The sequence below is a fragment of the Eleutherodactylus coqui genome, chromosome 9 (genome assembly GCF_035609145.1).
Source record: "Eleutherodactylus coqui strain aEleCoq1 chromosome 9, aEleCoq1.hap1, whole genome shotgun sequence".
Lineage (NCBI taxonomy): Eukaryota > Metazoa > Chordata > Amphibia > Anura > Eleutherodactylidae > Eleutherodactylus > Eleutherodactylus coqui.
The window spans coordinates 153,348,881-153,366,427 of record NC_089845.1 but is presented as its reverse complement, the minus strand read 5'-3'; the positions used below and the strand labels follow the sequence as shown (position 1 = coordinate 153,366,427).

At 43.6% G+C, this 17,547-nt stretch overlaps 1 pseudogene; it reads right to left on the bottom strand.

Annotated features, from left to right (window-relative positions):
• The window catches only part of LOC136578559 (zinc finger protein 850-like), a 189,446-nt pseudogene that overhangs the window by 33,491 nt on the left and 138,408 nt on the right, over window positions 1-17,547 (bottom strand).

Genomic DNA, 17,547 nt, shown 5'->3' with positions numbered 1-17,547 from the left:
GCTCACACTGCTCATTTTCTAATAAGGGTCTACCGCGTGGACCCATTAAATGTGCTATGAATGTGGGGACGCCAGAAACGTGCCTCTCTCCTAATCCCGCAGCAGTCGGCTGCGATACACCTGGATCAGGAGCTCGGCCTGTGCCCACACCCGGACTAGGGCCTCCGCGTCCTCGGCCGCGCCCACGTCCTCTAGGCCTACCCCTACCCCTCAGCATGCTGTATTACCAGGAATGCAGAAACACAACACTGTAATTAAATGTGCCGCTTATTGGCCTGTGGTTGGAGGCTGAGTTCGCTTACGGAACGCCAGGAAATAATTTGCCGCAAGCCTGCTGTAACACTTAGCTGGCTGCGTATTTATTTGGAGAACTACTACCCCCAGCACACACGGACCCAGAACACTGAGCAGAGTGACAGGCAGGCCAAATAGTTTTTTTTCAAATATTTTTTTCTAAAGGACCACTGCGTATATTCAATCAATAGTATATGTCTTCTGTCCCTGCCTACACAATTCTCTCCCTAGACTGTGTGACGGAACTGCAGTGTTGCACTGTTATTAACTGCAACAGACCGGTGATTTCAGAGCCAGGAAATAATTTGGCGCAAGCCTTCTGTAACACTTAGCTGGCTGCGTATTTATTTGGAGAACTACTACCCCCAGCAGACACAGACCCAGAACACTGAGCAGAGTGACAGGCAGGCCAAATAGTTTTTTTTCAAATATTTTTTTCTAAAGGACCACTGCGTATATTCAATCAATAATATATGTCTTCTGGCCCTGCCTACACAATTCTCTCCCTGGAGTATTACTGCAGGGCGCAATGCTCTGCACGGCCGATATACCAAAAAAAAAAAAAAAGCGCAACACTGCTAAAAGCAGCCTCCACACTACTGCACACGGTTAGATGTGGCCCTAAGAAGGACCGTTGGGGTTCTTGAAGCCTACACTCACTCCTAACGCTCTCCCTACAGCAGCTCCAACACGATAGCACTGTCCCTCAGCTATCTCACAACGCATCTGAGGCGAGCCGCGGGAGGGGCCGATTTATATACTCGGGTGACACCTGATCTCGCCAGCCACTCACTGCAGGGGGGTGGTATAGGGCTTGAACGTCGCAGGGGGAAGTTGTAATGCCTTCCCTGTCTTTCAATTGGCCAGAAAAGCGCGCTAACGTCTCAGAGAGGAAAGTGAAAGTAACCCGAACATCGCGTGGTACTCGTTACGAGTAACGAGCATCTCGAACACGCTAATACTCGAACGAGTATCAAGCTCGGACGAGTACGTTCGCTCATCTCTAGTCAATACCAAATATGTGCCATTTTAATTGTTTTACCTTTTTTTATGCTAGTATGAGAAAAAGCACAAAAAAGGTTTTTTTTTACATTTTTTCTGTACATTTTTCTTTCTTGGACATTTTTATTAGCTTTTTTTATACTATCTATGTCCCTCTGAGGGACTTAAGGCACAGCACTGATGATCTCTACGATAAGGCATGGCAGGACTTCTGTGACGTAAGGGTACCTCATTTTGTGGGAAGTACCCCGCTCCCATGACGTACCCTTACGTCATGGGGAGGGAAGGGGTTAATGGTATAATTTTGGGGTACATACGCTTCTGATGTAGTGCTGTAAAATGGTGCACGCATCAAAATAAGGTCCCTTAACCCCTTAAGGACATGGCCTATTTTGGGCTTAAGGACGCAACGATTTTTGGTGGATTTTCATCTCAATTTTTCAAAAGTCATAACTTTTTTACCTTCCTGTCGCCCCGGCCGTATAAGGGCTTGTTTTTTGCGTGGGGAACTGTAGTTTTTATTGGTGCCATTTTTGGGTACATGTATATTAACAGCGGGGGGCGCATCTCCGATGCCCCCTCGTTATTGCAGTGGGAGGCCGGCTATGACTGACGGCTCCCGGTGCGGGATAGTGCGAGATCACTTATGATCTCGCGCTATCCCCAGGACATAAGTTTACACCCTGTTCCAGGAAGTACCCTGTTGCCAGGACATAAACTTATGCCCTGGAGCGGGAAGTGGTTAATGACTGCAATAAAAAGGTGTATGTGCCATCATTAAGGGGTTAATAATGATCCATGTTCTCAATGGTGTTCATATTTTTTTAATAACCGGATAACACAGGATTACATTATTGACAAGAGATGAATGTCACATCCTACCTTCTCCCCCTCCCTGCAGCGTGACTTCTGAACAGGTCACAGAGCATGCCCACAAGCTACAACCATAGGCGTACCATCAACGGTCGCAACGGTGACCGGACCCCTACTCTTCATGGGGCCCAGAGGCCGCCCTCTGCCATATATAAAAGTACATTCAGGTCGCACTGTCAGCTACGTGATTAGTGCAGTCCAGCCGACAGTACGAGTTGGAGAGGAAGCCATGGAGGAGGAGTGGGGACGCATGGCACAGCACCGTGCCCTGCTGCTCTCCTCACCCAGAGAAGTGGTCCAGGGTCACAACTGCCATTGATTTAAGGTATGCGATGGCCCCCCATACTATCACACCAGCAGTGCGGTCTGAATTGAGGCGTTCACCACGAGGTCTCCAGACACGAACACAGCAGTCATCAGTGCCCAAACTAAACTGATTGCCAGATTGTAGTCAGGAAGGAATTTTTGGACTTCTGCCTTGTGGGTTGTTTGTTTGCCTTTTTGTGGATCAACGTTGGGGAGTAATAGGCTGAACTGGATGGACATATGTCTTTTTTTCAGCTTTACACACTGTTATTGTGATTTTGAGGCTATAAGTTCAGAGTGTACAAGGACTGGCATAAATTTTCACATTTTAATACAATAAGAGGCAGTGCTTACAGAGAAAAGGGTTAAAATAAAATGGCATGAATAGAATATTAAAAAAAAAATTAAAACCTCGTGTTTTAGAACTAACCATTAGTTTATTAGGTAAATACCTCATTTAGAACTTTGAGGATGAGTCAAAAAAAACTAAATAAGAATTACATGGCATGTCTTTTTTCCCCCAAAGCACTGCTGCATATTTAGAAATCAACCTCAACATCCAGAAGCTGGAGGATTTGGGATAACCAATAAATAAATCTTGGTATTTGTATAGCGCCAACTTATTCCGCAGCGCTTTCAGGTAATAATTACTTATTACCCCCCACCAAGTTGGGTTCTCATTTTACCGACCTCGGAAGGATGGGTCAACCTTGAGCCGGCTACCTGTATAGTTTGCGATCAACAGAGACGTAATAAAATGATAGATAAGGAAAGTGAGAGAAATGTAAGAAGAGAAAGTTTATTTTGGAGACAGGCCTTACATAGGATTGTTAATGTAACACTAACAATGGCTATGTCCAACCTTGCTTTTCGTGGACATAGGGAGAAGATAGGTGAGGTAAACAATGGAAATTTTCTCACCATAATTCAATTACTTGCAGAATATGATCCCGTATTAAGAGAACTTTTACAGCGACCTCAAGGAACAGTAAAATATCTTAGTCCAAATATACAAAATGAACTGATAAGTCTTCTGGCAAGCAAAGTAGAAGAGGAGATCTCTGAAATCCAAAAGTCACAGTTCTATTCTTTAATAATGGATACAACTAGAGATGAGCAAGTATACTCGCTAAAGGCAATTGCTCGAGCGAGCATTGCCTTTAGCGAGTACCTGCCCGCTCGAGACTGAAGGTTCGGGTGCCGGCGCGGGGGCGCGGTGAGTAGCGGCAGTCGGCTGGAAGGAGCAGGGGGGAGAGAGGCAGAGAGAGATCTCCCCTCCGTTCCTCCCCGCTTTCCCTCCCAGCTCCCTGCTCGCCGCCGGCACCCAAACCTTCAGTCTCGAGCGGGCAGGTACCCGCTAAAGGCAATACTCGCTTGAGCAATTGCCTGTAGTGAGTATACTCGCTCATCTCTAGATACAATCCAAGACGGGGGAAGTTGACCAACTAAGTAAAATCTTTAGGTACGTAGTGATTGGGAGAGACATAAACCTAAGGGCCACTAGTATTAAAATAGAGGAAGCCTTTTTAGGGTTAAATCTATTGAAGATCCATCAGCTGCTGGCCTTCAAAATAGTATAACTGAATTGGTGGAAAAAAAAGGCCTGGACCTATCAAAGTGCCGAGGCCAGGGCTATGATGGAGCTGCCACTATGTGTGGCATTTACACAGGTGTTCAAGCTCGTATTGTCAGCAACGAAAAGAATGCCCTTTATGTACATTGTGCAGCCCATAACCTTAATTGAGTTTTGCAGGATGCAGTATCAAATATAAGTGAAATTTCAGATTTCTTTGACATGGTACAGTCATTGTACAGATTTTTTGGTGACAGCGTGAAGAGATGGGCATTTTTAGTGTCCTTTACCTCAGAATCTTGCCCTCTGTGCGTCTGAGCCTGGTCATCTTGCCCTCCGTGCGTCTGAGCCCGGTCATCTTGCCCTCCGTGCGTCTGAGCCCGGTCATCTCGCCGTCCGTGCGTCTGAGCCCGGTCATCTCACCGTCCGCGCGTCTGAGCCCGGTCATCTCGCCGTCCGCGCATCTGAGCCCGGTCATCTCGCCGTCCGCGCGTCTGAGCCCAGTCATCTCGCCGTCTGTGCGTCTGAGCCCGGTCATCTCGCCCTCTGTGCGTCTGAGCCCGGTCATCTCGCCCTCTGTGCGTCTGAGCCCGGTCATCTCGCCCTCTGTGCGTCTGAGCCTGGTCATCTCGCCCTCCGTGCGTCTGAGCCTGGTCATCTCGCCCTCCGTGCGTCTGAGCCCGGTCATCTCGCCCTCCGTGCGTCTGAGCCCGGTCATCTCGCCCTCGGTGCGTCTGAGCCCGGTCATCTCGCCCTCGGTGCGTCTGAGCCCGGTCATCTCGCCCTCGGTGCGTCTGAGCCCGGTCATCTCGCCCTCGGTGCGTCTGAGCCCGGTCATCTCGCCCTCGGTGCGTCTGAGCCCGGTCATCTCGCCCTCGGTGCGTCTGAGCCCGGTCATCTCGCCCTCGGTGCGTCTGAGCCCGGTCATCTGGCCCTCCGTGCGTCTGAGCCCGGTCATCTGGCCCTCCGTGCGTCTGAGCCCGGTCATCTGGCCCTCCGTGCGTCTGAGCCCGGTCATCTTGCCCTCCGTGCGTCTGAGCCCGGTCATCTTGCCCTCCGTGCATCTGAGCCCGGTCATCTTGCCCTCCGTGCATCTGAGCCCGGTCATCTTGCCCTCCGTGCGTCTGAGCCCGGTCATCTTGCCCTCCGTGCGTCTGAGCCCGGTCATCTGGCCCTCCGTGCGTCTGAGCCCGGTCATCTGGCCCTCCGTGCGTCTGAGCCCGGTCATCTGGCCCTCCGTGCTTCTGAGCCCGGTCATCTTGCCCTCCGTGCGTCTGAGCCCGGTCATCTTGCCCTCCGTGCGTCTGAGCCCGGCCATCTTGCCCTCCGTGCGTCTGAGCCCGGTCATCCTGCCCTCTAGTGATATATTGGGTCTTATAGGAGTCAGGACTTCTCTGTTTGTTACTCTCGCAGTCCAGGGTATACGCAGGCCATAACTCTTAAACAACTTTGCCCAACCAGATTGGCATCTCCATATGACTCCATGCTCGCCCTACGGTTCAGGTTTCAGGACATCTTACAGGCTTTGTCTAAAATTACAATTCTTTCTACCAAGGCAAAAGAGAGAGATGAGGCCAGTGTGTTGAAAACTAAACTGGGATCTTTCCAGTTTATTTTTATAATTGTCCTGCAAGCCAAGATTTTAGAAAATGTCAATTCAGTTTCTTAAGTTCTGCAGTCCAAAAACATGGATCTCTCAAATGCGACCAAACTAATACACAATGCTAGTGAAGTCCTCAGTAACTTCAGAAATCATTATCACGAGGCTAGAAAAACAGCAGTAAGTCTTGCAGAAAAATGGGGCATCCAAGCAAAGTTTGAAAATAAGAGAGTGAAGAGAGTCAAGCGACCCTTTGATGAGCTATGTGTGGATGAAAGACTACAGGACCCAGAAGAAAGACTTAAAACAGCAGTAAGTCTTGCAGAAAAATGGGGCATCCAAGCAAAGTTTGAAAATAAGAGAGTGAAGAGAGTCAAGCGACCCTTTGATGAGCTATGTGTGGATGAAAGACCACAGGACCCAGAAGAAAGTCTTTTACAGATGTTTGGATATAGCTATAAATCAGCTGCATAGCCGATTTACTGGCATGAACACAGTTGTGCGAAGGTTCAGAATTCTTGAGCCAGCAACACTGTCAGCAGAATCTTTTTTTTTTTTTCAAACTTCTCTTTATTTGTTGATTTTGCATGTTTTTCAAGAAAAATAGTACAAGAACATTGACATTACGCTTGTTGTTTTACATAGTATATACCATGTGTAACATATGGATACTAAATCAGCTGTTTGTATTAAATTAAAAACAAAGAAAATAAACATAGATGGAGCGTACTCGTATTGTACATATTCATATAGCTAATCATTTCCAAACAATATAAAAAAAGGAAGTTTTTCTTTCCCTGAAACTATTGTGGGGGAGCATAGTTGATTGGGAGAAATATGGGCTGGGGGGGAGATAATGCTGATGATCTATCATATCAATTTGCCTCCGTCGTGTTGTGGTTTGTCAGATCCTTGCGATTTTCTTGCAGATCTGTCAGTTCTCTTTGGGAAGATTAGCTTCTCTCTCGTCCCGCTAGTCTCCCTAATGTTCCTTTCAATTCCTCTATTAGATACCATTTGGTGTATTTGAAAGGAGCAACTAGAGCCGAAATCTCAGAATCTGAGAAATGTGATATCAGAAAATGTTTCCATTTTTTAAGATGGTGTTTTGCCCCTTTTTCCTTGTTGCGCTCCACTTCTATTCTTTCTAGCGTCTTTACTAGAGATGAGCGAACCTACTCGTTTCGAGTAATTACTCGATCGAGCACCGCGATTTTCAAGTACTTCCCCCGAATCTTCCCCCCCCCTCCCCCCTGAGTACGGAAGTACTCGAAAATCGCGGAGCTCAGGCGAAAAAGGGGCATGGCCGAGTACGCTCGCTCATCTCTAGTCATTACATGTATGAGCTGTGCTTCATATGATGCAGTATTCAAAGAAGCAACCAACTTCCAACAGTTTTACCAGGATGACTCATCCAATGATTTTCCTGGTCAGTTGTTAAGCTTTCGCTCTGCACTTCTGGAAGATATCAAAAGAGCATCCTCTATAAGAGATCTAGCCACTCTCCTGTTGGTGGAGAACTCTGTCTTGTTGTCTACTCTTCCTGATGTCTGCATAGCATTTTTACTGTTTCTTACACTGCCAGTAACAGTATCAGCAGAACGATCAGTTTCAAAGTTAAAAGCTGATCAAAAATTATCTGAGGAGCACAAGGTCTCAACAAAGACTGAGTCAGATAGCTCTGTTGAGTATTGAAAACAAAAGACCAAGAAGCCTGATATTCAGAGCATGATTGACAAGTTTTCTGAGACTAAGGCCGGCTGCCGCTCTACGTTTACAAGGTGACACAACACCATGTCCTGTGATCAAGGGGGCTACTCTCCCCCATATGATATTACATTATTGACTGGCCATCAGAGACACACCAATGAATCCTTTTACGTCAGTTCACAAAATATCAAGTATAACAAAAATAATTCAGTGAAGAAAAAGCTCTTTATTAAAACAGAACAATCTGTCACATCACAACAACGTTATACATAATGTTCAGAGCAGGATTACATCATTGTGCAACTTTGTCAGAAAAGGAACGGTACAATCACTGCCCCACCCTTCAATATTACAGGTTTATATAGTTTGCAGTGCAAGTTTGCAACTATGGTCAAGTACAAACGCAGACACTTCATGATTTTTTAATTTGTTTTTTTTTATCTTAACATGTGAACATCAGTATATTTAGCAGCACCTCACAGACATAAAGTTAGAGTCCGATGCTCTACATTCAGTACAAATGATTAGGACGTGGCTAGAGCAAAGTCAGATGATGCAGACAAGAGGACCATTGTGGTTTTCTAATAGATTCTTTAAAAAAAATGTTATTGTTTGTTAATGGCACGTGGATTTTTCAGACAAAATTGAGTAAGGTTTAAAAAAAAAAAAAAAAATTGGGTCCCTTATAATATTTCCCGCATTCCAGACTATTTTTTGAATGTGGTTTCTTCTCAATGTGAATTCTCAAATCTCTCTCTTGTAAAACATTTTCCACATATAAAATATCAAAACGACTTTTCTCCTGTGTGATTTCTTTCATGTTTAATATAACTTGATTTATCTGAAAAGCACTTCCCACATAATGAACATGAATACGGCTTCTCTCCTGTGTGTATTCTCTCATGTTTGACAAGATTTGATTTACTTGTAAAACATTTTCCACATCCAGAACATGAATACGGCTTCTCCCCTGTGTGACTTCTCTCGTGTATAACAAGACTAGATTTACCTTTAAAACATTTTCCACATGCTGAACATGAAACCTCCCGTGTGTGACTTCTCTCATGTATAACAAGACTTGATTTATCTTTAAAGCATTTCCCACACAGTGAACATGAAAATGGCTTCTCTCCTGTGTGAATTCTCTGATGTACGACAAGGTTTATTTTATTTATAAAGCATTTCCCACATTCTAAACATGAATACGGCTTCTCCCCTGTGTGAATTCTCTCATGTATGACAAGATTGGATTGTTTTGTAAAACACTTGCCACATTCTGTACATGAAAATGGCTTCTCTCCTGTATGAATTCTCTCATGTCTAACAAGATGGGACTTATTTATACAACATTTTCCACATTCAGAGCATGAATATGGCATCTCTCCTGTGTGAATTCTCTCATGTGTAACGAGATTTGACTTTTTCGTAAAACATTTCCCACATTCAGAACAAGAATATGATTTCTCTTCTGCGTGACTTCTCTTGTGTCTAACAAGATGTGATTTGCTTGTAAAGCATTTTCCACATTCAGCACATGGAAAGGGCTTCTCTCCTGTGTGACTTCGCTCATGCCTAACAAGATGCGATTTATCTGTAAAGCATTTCCCACAAAGCAAACATGGAAATGGCTTTTCTCCTGTATGAATTTTCTTGTGTTTAAGAAGAACTGATTTATCTGTAAAGCTTTTTCCACATTCTGAACATGAATGCAGCCTCTCCCCAGTGTGAATTCTTTCATGGGTCACAAGACTTGATTTTTTTGTAAAGCTTTTCCCACATACTGAACATGAATGAAGCCTCTCTCCTGTGTGAATTCTTTCATGGGTCACAAGACTTGATTTTTTTGTAAAGCACTTCCCACATACTGAACATGAATATGGATTCTCACCCGTGTGAATTCTCTTATGTATAGCAAGACTTGATTTAAATCTAAAGCAGATTCCACATTCTGAACATGGATACGGTGTTTCTCCTGTGTGAATTCTTTTATGTCTAACAAGACTTGATTTAAACATAAAGCATTTTCCACATTCTGAACATGAAAACAGCTTTTTCCCCAAGTGAATTCTTTTATGCTGATTAAGACTTGGCTTACAAGTAAAACATTTTCCACATTCTGAACATGAAAACGACTTCCTTTCTCTGTGAATTCTCTGATGTGTGACTAGATTTGCTTTATTTTTACAGCATTTCCCACATTCTGAACATGAAAATAGCTTCTCCTCTGTATGACTTCTCTCATGTAGAACAAGGTTTAGTTTATTTATGAAGCATTTTCCACATTTCAAACATGAATACGGCTTCTCCCCTGTATGAATTCTCTCATGTATAACAAGATTACATTTTTTTGCAAAACATTTCCCACATTCAGAACATGAAAATGGCTTCTCTCCTGTGTGACTTCTCTCATGCCTGACAAGATGTGACTTATTTATACAACATTTCCCACATAATGAACATGTGTACAGCTTTTCCCCTGTGTGCATTCTCTCATGTGTAGCAAGATTTGATTTGTTTGTAAAACATTTCCCACATTCAGAACATGAAAATGGCTTCTCCCCTATGTGACTTTTCTCATGCATAACAAGATGTGATTTTTTCTTAAAGCATTTCCCACAAAATGAACATGTAAATGATTTATCTTCTGTGTGAGTCCTCATATGTTTTACAAGATTTGATTTGTTTGTAAAATATTTCCCGCATTCTGAGCATGAATACGGCTTCTTCCCTGTGTGAATTCTCTCATGTATAACAAGATCTGATTTATATGTAAAACATTTCCCACATTCTGCACATGAATACGGCTTCTCTCCTGTGTGACTTCGCTCATGTCTAACAAGTACTGATTTAAATGTAAAGCATTTTCCACATTCGGAACATGAAAATGGTTTCTCCCCTGTGTGAATTCTTGTATGTTGACTAAGGGCCGATTTATCTGTAAAGCATTTCCCACATTCTGAACAGGAGTATGGTTTCTCTCCTGTGTGAATTCGTGTGTGTGTTAAAAGATGTAAGCTACTTGTAAACTGTTTGCCACATTCACCACATTGAAATCTTTTACCCTTTTTAACTGGCTTCTCCCCTGTGTGACTTCGCTCATGTGCAACAAGACTTGATTTAAACGTAAAGCATTTTCCACATTCTGAACATGAAAAGGGCTTCTCTCCTGTATGAATTCTTGTATGTTGACTAAGAGCTGACTTACCTGTAAAGCATTTTCCACATTCTGAACAGGAGTATGGTTTTTCTCCTCTATGAATTCGTGCATGTGTAAGAAGATGTAAGCTGTTTGTAAACTGTTTTCCACATTCACCACATTGAACCCTTTTACTCTTTTTTACTGGCTTCGCCCCTGTGTGACTTCTCTCATGTGCAACAAGACTGGTTTTAAATGTAAAGCATTTTTCACATTCTGAACATGAAAATGGCTTCTCTCCTGTATGAATTCTTCTGTGCATATAAAGACCCGATCTTCTTGTAAACTGTTTTCCACATTCACCACAATGAAACCTCTTCACTCCTTCCTGACCCACATTTGTGGTAACATTCTGCGATTGGCTAGGAGAAAGTTCTTCATGATTAGGAGGATTATACAATAGACCTGTACTGTGAAATCCTTGATTTACAGTAAGGGTAATGAGGTTTCCTCCTGTAGAGTGCTGCTGGATATCTTCATCTTCTACTTTATAACTTACTGATAACATGAAGTCAGAGTTCTTAGTGCGATTTTCTGTTGAAATTAAAAATGGATTTTGTAAGTTTGTAACAGAAAATTTTTTAACATTCCTATTAGGCTGGAAACACACATGCAGTTTTCAAACCAAAGGCAGAAGTGAATCCAGCAGAAAGAAGTAGTAGAGGTCCTTCCTTTATCCCCTTAGTGACAAGCCTATTTTGAGCCTTAAAGGGGTTGTCTCGTGGCAGCAAGTTGGGTTATACACTTCTGTATGGCCATATTAATGCACTTTGTAATGTACATCGTGCATTAATTATGAGCCATACAGAAGTTATTCACTTACCTGCTCCGTTGCTGGCGTCCCCGTCTCCATGGCTCCGTCTAATTTCGCTGGCTTCTTGCTTTTTTAGACGCGCTTGCGCTGTGCGGTCTTCTGCCTGGTGAATGGGGCCGCTCGTGCCGGAGAGCTGGTCACGGCGTCGTCATCGTAGCTCCGCCCCGTCACGTGTGCCGATTCCAGCCAATCAGGAGGCTGGAATCGGCAATGGAACGCACAGAGCCCATGGTGCACCATGGGAGAAGACCCGCGGTGCACCATGGGAGAAGACCTGCGGTGCACCATGGGAGAAGACCGGCGGCCATCTTAGGGAGAAGATTTTTTAAAGTCCTTATTTCGTCGGATCGGTGAGTAGCAAGCGGTTTAAAACCGCTTTAATTTGCTATTTTATGCCAGGGGGGTGACAGGGGGAATGGGGTAAGGTAAAATTTTGAGGTTTGCCACGAGACAACCCCTTGAAAGGGGTTGTCTTGCGAAAGCAAGTGGGGTTATACACTTCTGTATGGCCATATTAATGCACTTTGTAATATACATCGTGCATTAAATATGAGCCATACAGAAGTTATTCACTTACCTGCTCCGTTGCTAGCGCCCCCGTCGCCATGGCTCCGTCTAATTTCGGTGTCTTCTTGCTTTTTTAGACGCGCTTGCGCAGATGGGTCTTCTCCCTTTGGCTCGGAAGCAGCGGCGATTTGGCTTCGCCCCCTTGTACGCGTCATCGCATAGCTCCGCCCCATCACATGTGCCGATTCCAGCCTCCTGATTGGCTGGAATCGGCACATGTGACGGGGGCGGAGCTACGTGATGACGCGTACAAGGGGCGGAGCCAAATCGCCGCTGCTTCCGAGCCGAAGGGAGAAGACCCATCTGGGCAAGCGTGTCTAAAAAAGCAAGAAGACACCGAAATTAGACGGAGCCATGGCGACGGGGGCGCTAGCAACGGAGCAGGTAAGTGAATAACTTCTGTATGGCTCATATTTAATGCACGATGTATATTACAAAGTGCATTAATATGGCCATACAGAAGTGTATAACCCCACTTGCTGCCGCGGGACAACCCCTTTAAGGACCAAGTGATTTTCATCATCGCATTGTAAGAGCCATAAGTCGTTAACAGCTGTATGTCGACTTGTATTTTTTGGACTAAGTTGCATTTTTTAATGGCATCACTCTGGGGTACATACTGTATAATGTGTTGTATTACATTTTTTGTTAAGAGGATGGGGAATGGAAAGAAACATTCAGAAATTCTTTACGAAGCTTTGTAGAACAGCAAGGATGGAAACACACATGCAGTTTTTGATGCATATAAAGGTGCAGTATCCCTAATATGTGAAATAACTGCTCATAACGCCATGATCTTATTCCTTAATTAACCCTTTTACAAATCTTGGCCTTAAAGACTGATGGGATTTTATAATTTTTTTCTCCTAAATTCTGTCAATCAAAACTATTTGTTTAAAGACTAAATAGCTATAAAAATACCTTAGTTTTGTGGGAGAAGCTTTCTTCTTTTTTCTGTCTTGACCAAAGGGGGGTATACTACTTGCTGTTGTTCTTCTCTGCCACCCATCGAATTCGCTGCTTCGGGGCCCTGTTTTCAGCTGGCCAAGATCGTTGCATCAATTTTCTAAATATCTAATACACACTGTTCACTACTCTCTCATTGGCCAGTGCTGACCATGTGAGCAGATCTGGCCAAGTGGAGAGCAGGTGGGGATTAGGTAGCCTGAAGATTTCATGGGACATCTTGGACGGCTGTAAATTGGATTCAGAACTGGTGCATCTGTCCCCCCCATTTCTGAAACAGAGTTCTGTCTTAAAACCAAAGGGTCGCTCTACCTTACTGTACACTGCTTGTTGGAATATGAATCCATCTCTAGAAGCAGACTATAAGAAGTGGCGTGGGGTCTTTGCTGCTTTCTTATGATACTCTTTGGAGTGTAGGATGATGTTGTCTAATACACTGATCTATACTCAAAAAATAACAGAAATGAACAAAAAACTTGTCAAAAAGGAATCCAAAATGTGTTGTCTGTTTCAGTAATGACAGTGAATGGTTCTGTTCAGGGTTTCTGGCACAATGCTGTTTTCTGCAGCTGTGATAGAACCCCCAGACAGAATCCCACACTGTGCTGGAAAAGGATGTAAGCATCAAAGGCAGCCCCCAAAATAGTTAAAGGGGTTGTCATGCGCCGAAACGTTTTTTTTTTTTTTTTTTAATAGGCCCCCCCGTTCAGCACAGGACAAACCCAAGGGATGTGTTGAAATTTTTTAAAAAAAATTTTACTTACCCGAATCCCCTCTCTGCAACTTCTTCCTTCTTTTCCTCCAAGATGGCCACTGGGATCTTCACCCACAATGCACCGCGGGTCTTCTCCCATGGTGCATCGTGGGCTCTGTGCGGTCCATTGCCGATTCCAGCCTCCTGATTGGCTGGAATCGGCACACGTGACGGGGCGGAGCTACGCGATGCCGCGTAGAACGCCGCTCGTGCCCGGACCGACCAGAAGGGAGAAGACCCTTCTGCGCAAGCGCGTCTAATCGGGCGATTAGACGCTGAAATTAGACGGCACCATGGAGACGGGGACGCCAGCGCAGGGAAGGTGAGTATATAACTCTGTATGGCACATATTTCGTGCACGATGTATATTAGAAAGTGCATGTATATGGCCATACAGAAGTGTATAACTTAACTTGTCATCGCGGGACAACCCCTTTAAGAACACCCCTCCTGCAAATAAATAACCCCTTTTTTCGGTAAAACTTGCTTACTTAAAATGGTTCATTATGAGATATTATATAGATGCAGATTGCTTTTAAACACACACTATATATATTTATATATATATGTGTGTGTGTAATAAATATATATATAGTGTGTGTTTATGAGCAATCTGCATCTGATTATATATATATATATATATATATATACACACATACACACACACACACACACAATCTGTCTATTTCTTTATCTGGATAGATATGAGAGAGAGATCGATAGATATGAGAGTGAGAGAGAGATCGATAGATATGAGAGTGAGAGAGAGATCGATAGATATGAGAGAGAGAGAGAGATCGATAGATATGAGAGAGAGAGAGAGAGATCGATAGATATGAGAGAGAGAGAGAGAGATCGATAGATATGAGAGAGAGAGAGAGAGATCGATAGATATGAGAGAGAGAGAGAGATCGATAGATATGAGAGAGAGAGAGAGAGAGATCGATAGATATGAGAGAGAGAGAGAGAGAGATCGATAGATATGAGAGAGAGACAGAGAGATCGATAGATATGAGAGAGAGACAGAGAGATCGATAGATATGAGAGAGAGACAGAGAGATCGATAGATATGAGAGAGAGACAGAGACAGATAGATATGAGAGAGAGAGACAGAGACAGATAGATATGAGAGAGAGAGACAGAGACAGATAGATATGAGAGAGAGAGAGAGACAGATAGATATGAGAGAGAGAGAGAGACAGATAGATATGAGAGAGAGAGACAGATAGATATGAGAGAGAGAGAGAGATCGATAGATATGAGAGAGAGAGAGAGATCGATAGATATGAGAGAGAGAGAGAGATCGATAGATATGAGAGAGAGAGAGATCGATAGATATGAGAGAGAGAGAGATCGATAGATATGAGAGAAAGAGAGAGAGAGAGATCGATAGATATGAGAGAGAGAGAGAGATCGATAGATATGAGAGAGAGAGAGAGAGAGAGAGAGAGATCGATAGATAGAGAGAGAGAGAGAGAGATCGATAGATATGAGAGAGAGAGAGAGAGAGATCGATAGATAGAGAGAGAGAGAGAGAGAGATCGATAGATAGAGAGAGATCGATAGATATGAGAGAGAGAGAGAGAGAGAGAGAGATCGATAGATATGAGAGAGAGAGAGAGAGATCGATAGATATGAGAGAGAGAGAGAGATCGGTATATATGAGAGAGATCGATAGATATGAGAGAGAGAGAGAGAGAGAGAGAGAGAGATAGATATGAGAGAGAGAGAGAGAGATCGATAGATATGAGAGAGAGACAGAGAGATCGATAGATATGAGAGAGAGAGAGAGACAGAGAGATCGATAGATATGAGAGAGAGAGAGAGAGAGAGATCGATAGATATGAGAGAGAGAGAGAGAGAGATCGATAGATATGAGAGAGAGAGAGAGAGATCGATAGATATGAGAGAAAGAGAGAGAGAGAGAGATCGATAGATATGAGAGAGAGAGAGAGAGATCGATAGATATGAGAGAGAGAGAGAGAGAGAGAGAGATCGATAGATAGAGAGAGAGAGAGAGAGAGCGATAGATAGAGAGAGAGAGAGATCGATAGATATGAGAGAGAGAGAGAGATCGATAGATATGAGAGAGAGAGAGAGACAGAGAGATCGATAGATATGAGAGAGAGAGAGAGAGAGAGATCGATAGATATGAGAGAGAGAGAGAGAGATCGATAGATATGAGAGAGAGAGAGAGAGATCGATAGATATGAGAGAAAGAGAGAGAGAGAGAGATCGATAGATATGAGAGAGAGAGAGAGAGATCGATAGATATGAGAGAGAGAGAGAGAGAGAGAGATCGATAGATAGAGAGAGAGAGAGAGAGAGCGATAGATAGAGAGAGAGAGAGATCGATAGATATGAGAGAGAGAGAGAGATCGATAGATATGAGAGAGAGAGAGAGAGATCGATAGATATGAGAGAGAGAGAGAGAGAGAGAGAGAGAGATAGATATGAGAGAGAGAGAGAGATCGATAGATATGAGAGAGAGAGATCGATAGATATGAGAGAGAGAGAGAGAGAGAGAGAGATCGATAGATATGAGAGAGAGAGAGAGAGAGAGAGAGAGAGATCGATAGATATGAGAGAGAGAGAGAGAGATCGATCGATAGATATGAGAGAGAGAGATCGATCGATAGATATGAGAGAGAGAGAGATCGATAGATATGAGAGAGAGAGAGAGATCGATAGATATGAGAGAGAGAGAGAGATCGATAGATATGAGAGAGAGAGAGAGAGATCGATAGATATGAGAGAGAGAGAGAGAGAGAGATCGATAGATATGAGAGAGAGAGAGAGAGATCGATAGATATGAGAGAAAGAGAGAGAGATCGATAGATATGAGAGAAAGAGAGAGAGAGAGAGATCGATAGATATGAGAGAGAGAGAGAGAGATCGATAGATATGAGAGAGAGAGAGAGAGAGAGAGATCGATAGATAGAGAGAGAGAGAGAGATCGATAGATAGAGAGAGAGAGAGATCGATAGATATGAGAGAGAGAGAGATCGATAGATATGAGAGAGAGAGAGAGAGAGAGAGATCGATAGATATGAGAGAGAGAGAGAGAGATCGATAGATATGAGAGAGAGAGAGAGAGAGAGAGAGATAGATATGAGAGAGAGAGAGAGATCGATAGATATGAGAGAGAGAGATCGATAGATATGAGAGAGATCGATAGATATGAGAGAGAGAGAGAGAGAGAGAGAGAGATCGATAGATATGAGAGAGAGAGAGAGAGAGAGAGAGATCGATAGATATGAGAGAGAGAGAGAGAGATCGATCGATAGATATGAGAGAGAGAGATCGATCGATAGATATGAGAGAGAGAGAGATCGATAGATATGAGAGAGAGAGAGATCGATAGATATGAGAGAGAGAGATCGATAGATATGAGAGAGAGACAGAGAGATCGATAGATATGAGAGAGAGAGAGAGATCGATAGATATGAGAGAGAGACAGAGAGATCGATAGATATGAGAGAGAGAGAGAGACAGAGAGATCGATAGATATGAGAGAGAGAGAGAGAGAGATCGATAGATATGAGAGAGAGAGAGAGAGAGAGATCGATAGATATGAGAGAGAGAGAGAGAGAGATCGATAGATATGAGAGAGAGAGAGAGAGAGATCGATAGATATGAGAGAGAGAGAGAGAGAGAGATCGATAGATATGAGAGAGAGAGAGAGAGATCGATAGATATGAGAGAGAGAGAGAGAGAGATCGATAGATATGAGAGAAAGAGAGAGAGAGAGAGAGAGATCGATAGATATGAGAGAGAGAGAGAGAGAGATCGATAGATAGAGAGAGAGAGAGAGATCGATAGAGAGAGAGAGATCGATAGATATGAGAGAGAGAGAGAGAGATCGATAGATATGAGAGAGAGAGAGATCGAT